Source organism: Penaeus chinensis, chromosome 10 (genome assembly GCF_019202785.1).
Source record: "Penaeus chinensis breed Huanghai No. 1 chromosome 10, ASM1920278v2, whole genome shotgun sequence".
Classification (NCBI taxonomy): domain Eukaryota; kingdom Metazoa; phylum Arthropoda; class Malacostraca; order Decapoda; family Penaeidae; genus Penaeus; species Penaeus chinensis.
Genome location: NC_061828.1, coordinates 22,917,194 through 22,922,193, shown reverse-complemented (window position 1 = coordinate 22,922,193; position 5,000 = coordinate 22,917,194).

The window sequence follows — 5,000 nt, the reverse complement described above, 5'->3', positions numbered from 1 at the left end:
TATATACACCGATATGCATGCAGGGCTTGCAGCAGATTTTGTCCTAACATGGATGGAATAGCTTTGTCTGAAGTACCAGCACTGGAATTTTTAGTATTTCCATTTCTGATCCACTTCAGACAGAAAGGCCAGGCATGTTAACCTCGCAGAGGACGTGGCTTCATGAAGCTGAAACGTAATGATAGCACGCGCGGTACATTATTCAAAAGGTAGGCAGCTTTATATCAAATAGACATTATATTTTAGAATCATTCACTGAATTTTCTCTATACTTAGAGTCGAATGTGTCCATGTATCTGACGTCATTCTAGTTCGACATTTCGGAGAATGAAACGCTCCAGAGCGCCCTCCCCGTGCAAGAACACCGCGCCATCACGACTGCATTGTCAAGTCAAACTAAACAATAATGTTTCGTGGCCTGTCTCTCGCTTTATACACGTTGAAGGTTCGAACGGACTCCGTATTTGTCATGAATTAATTGCATGACATTGTGCTGAGTGACCCCAGCTTTCACCTCTTTGCGCAACCCATCGATATGTATGTTACTCCGATTAGGCTGGCATTAGACATTTTGAACTGCACCATACATGATGTCAGGACATTGGCATTCAGGGATTCTCTCTCTCTCTCTCTCTCTCTCTCTCTTCTCTCTCTCTCTCTCTCTCTCTCTCTCTCTCTCTCTCTCTCTCTCTCTCTCTCTCTCTCTTTCGCTTTCCATCTACCTACCCGTCTGCCACATCGACATGCATATGAACACACCCACTCACATTGTCCCGCTTATGCTTGAGGTCAAGTAAATATATGAAGCCATCAAGTTGGAGCTGAAATCGAGAACTTGTTAAATATTCTGACTGATATCAAAGTCATTTACCTAGATTTGGTCGCTAGTGTTCTTGACCCAAATATGTTCTTCATGTCTTGATGATGTCCGTTTTATATTTTTCCCGCTGACCCTATAATTGACTCGGATTCTTTTTCCATGTACGTTTACAGAGAAAGATGTAAATGTGTGTCACCGGTGCTGCCTCGTATGTTGTTTCATCAACACAAAGCATTTACTCGAAATATAATAAAGATGATGATGAAGACAGTGATATTGAAAATAAAAATAATATAGTAGTATTAATAAGAATAAAAAATAGATGGTAATAACAACAATAATAATAATAATAAGGTAAACCTATGTAGAATCCTGCATCACATCAAGCTACAGATTATGTGCGCGCGCACGCGCGTGTGTGTGTGTGTATGTGTATAGACATTTAGGTGAAACTTTCATGTAGAAAAAACACAAAACCCTAATCTGGACCTAATGTAGTAGTTTTGATAAAGCAAAATAAAAAATATTCAATTGATCCATTAACGCTAAGTGCGTGACTGCAATACTGTTGCCTTTGCCTGCGATGTAGTAATATAATATATCCACTCTCGCTAACATGAAATCTCCATTATGGCTTCGACGAGTGTTCCCCATCCGGAAGAGCCCGGAGCCCAAAGAGCAAGAATGGGATACTTTACTGCTCCGTACCATAAAATCACTGAATCATAATAATTCCAAAGGCCTAACAGTGCTCTCTGAGTTATTGCAGAGAACATGAGGTATCTCTAATACTCCTTATTCTCAAATCAGTATTTCATTTATTCCATCTTTGGCTCTGACTGCTCCATTCTTAGAAGCATAACCAACGCATCGAGCATTCTTTCTCGCCTCAAAATGCTTTGCGGCAAAATGCAAAAATGAAACTATCTTTACTGCGTACTAAAATCGACTCTACCGATGTTTTTTTTTATTCGGGGGTATGTGCTAAGCCAGCGGCACTCCAGCCCTCAGCTCCCTGGCATGCTGGCACAAACAGACAAACGAATACTGCAAACAGACCACCAGGATGCCGGCATTCCATCGCACGCCTTCGTGTAGTGGAAGTTTACTTAGAATGATAATACTAAAGTTTTATTATTTTCCTGGACAAGCACGTACCTGTTTGCGTATACTAAAGCTCGGCCACGGGTAGCGTCTCCTGGCAGACAAATATGTCCATGGAATAAGACTGATTTTTGTGACATTTTCTTAGTGGCTGCTCATAATTTTGTTTGTTTGTGGCTGTACACCCTTACACAAGGGCTCTCGTTTTCGTGACTACTGGTTCTTGTAAATGATACCGCCTCAAGTGCTTCACAAAGCTTGTCGCGAAACGCCGCCAAATGTATTACGAAACTACAAAAAATGTAAAGTATTAGTTACTGACGATCTTTTATATCAGGTTAGCAATCTAGGGAGCAGTACTTCTATCCTCTCTTAGTTTTGCTGAGGTCCTCTTCGGCCTTAGAAGATATTCTGTTCTGCATAGCCTCCAGAAGTATTTGGACACACACATACACCTTAATGTGCGTGTGTATTTACATACATGTATCTTACAGAGAGAGAGAGAGAGAGAGAGAGAGAGAGAGAGAGAGAGAGAGAGAGAGAGAGAGAGAGAGAGAGAGAGAGAGCGAGAGAGAGAAAGAGAGGTGCATGCCTCTCTCTCTCTCTGTTCTCTCGTGACCTGTCTTTAAAGAGTCTTAGATAACTTGACAATCAGGAATTCACAGACCTGTCAGTTGTATATTGATCCAGTGTATGATAATGTCACATAATAATTTCTAAAGTGATACAGGGAACAAACATTATAAGCGAAAGCTCCTACGCACACTCCCATGTGCTCCGAGGCCCCGTAGGCAACACTTGTGTAACTGTTTACTTTCAAAGGAAAGGCACTCAGTGAGGAGGATATTGGTGGAGGCTGAAGAGGCTGAAGAAAAAAGCAAAGAGGCAGATATTTGCTTCTGTGGAAGGTACGCCACACGGATACCTGTGCGTGCATTTTAAGACCAACACAAAGCTTCGGACATATGGGGATAAGAATTGCTGGGTCTCTCAGGCCCCAAAAATGGACCCTTACAATAAGACACACGGATCAATAGAAATGAAAATTGGGAGAACTCACGTTTATGTCAGATGCAAGGACGAGAACATTTTTGCTCATATAACAACTACCGGTGCAGGTGATGAAAAGCTTTGGGAAAAGGAAATTGTACGAATGTCTTTGTGTTTGATGTCCCAAGGGAAATGACAGCGTACAGTGAACGTACCATTCATGCGAAACGCATGAAGGTTAATGGAATGATGACCCAGAGAGTCACCATAACGTACGGGAGGGAGGTAATCCCCAAAACTATTGAATGGTTGAGGCCATGGCACCCATTAAGTATGCCGTCTACAGATCCCTGACACCATTTTGCTCTAATTGCTCAAAGTGGGGCGACGGAACACGTGCTTGCCCACGAGACCCGCCGCGATGCCGGTACCGCGCTCCTCATCACGGAAGTTCAGAATGTGCAGAAGAGATTTCCGAAGGAAAAATAAAAGTCCCTCGGGAATGCGTGAACTGCCGACAAGAGCATAATGCCAATTCTCCATTGTGCTCTTTCACACAAAGGACAGCACAATTAATAGTTAAAAAAGTAGGCAGCCTGCACCAAACAAGTCGATTTCAGCCCCGCACTTTGACGATGTGCGGGAATTCCCACACCTGCAGAAGTCACCAGTGATGACACCTGCGAAGAAAGCCATGGCACCGGCCACAGTACCGGCACCTGCAGGTGTTCAGTAATTTCTTGAAATGTAGTACCTGGGATATAAACAGTTTACAGAAACATAATCCAACTTTCTCCCAGTGCCTTCATTCTGAAGATGTTGATGTGTGCTCGTTATGCAAAAAATGCGGGATATCGCTAATTCCTGTACGAGAGGACTTGATTTTCACATAAAGAACTCAATTTCATTGAAAGTGATTGATGACAATCGTGACAACACCTGTTCAGAATATCTTAATATTAAAATATTTTTGATGGTCATTAATTTATATAATCCACATGATAGTACATGATACATTGTGATACATTGTCTTAGTGTATCGGAATTCTAATGCAAGTCATCCTCTCCTAAGCTCTGAGGGATGCGCCATAGGCAAAATGGGTAAGATTTACTATCTCCAAAATACACCTATTATGTACCTTAGAAAAAGCTCATCTGGGCGGGAAATTAGACGCTATACCTTTATACGACCAGCGAGCACTCCCATGCACTGAAAAAATCATTCCTTTCTTAGTCAGTGATCATTGGGCATTAAGTAGAACCCTTCCTCTTTACAAATGAAACCCATCCCAGCCACGCCTTCAATACCACCTTGCTACTAAATATCATGATGAATTCACTGAAAGGATTGCCTACCACCCATGATCTTTTTTAATGAAACTCTTTGCCAACATCATTGCCTAACTACAATCTAAAAAACAACAACTAAAAATTTATCTTTATCCTTTAGACGTAGACGTGCGCAACTACTGAACAAAGACCCTGAGATAAAACTGCTTACAAGGCTCATGATCTACAGTAAGTCAGCTACAACACACAACCTGTACTTAGCTAGGGAATTGTGTTTCTTAAGTAAAAAGATCAATGGGATAATAACTCGAACACGGGAGGAAAGATTTAATGCCTGGAAGAATCAATCGACTCCATGACACCCATGAGTAGTGTATGGAAGGAAATCAGCAAGATTAAAGGCAATACTTACAGTATAACAGGCCACCCACATCCAGAAAGGGTAGCTTCATCTCTACTAAAAAATATATATTGTCTCATATTATCCATACGCAGGTACTCTCTTATATTAAACCATAACACGAAACTGACTATCAGTGCCACGTCTTAGATGAACCAATGCATCATTTACAAGGCAAAAACTCCTTGAAGCCATTAAGACTGGCAAATCCACTGCTAGAATTACTTACAACATCATCCAACTTCTTGCAAAGGTACAGGTAAAGGGGAGAAATCCTTTTTCTTGATCACTTCAACTTAAACTATACGACAGGCATCTTGCCTACCACTCCATTCCCATCCCAAAACCAGGACGGCTTGACGAATATAGACCAAATTCTCCGACAGCCTGCCTAAC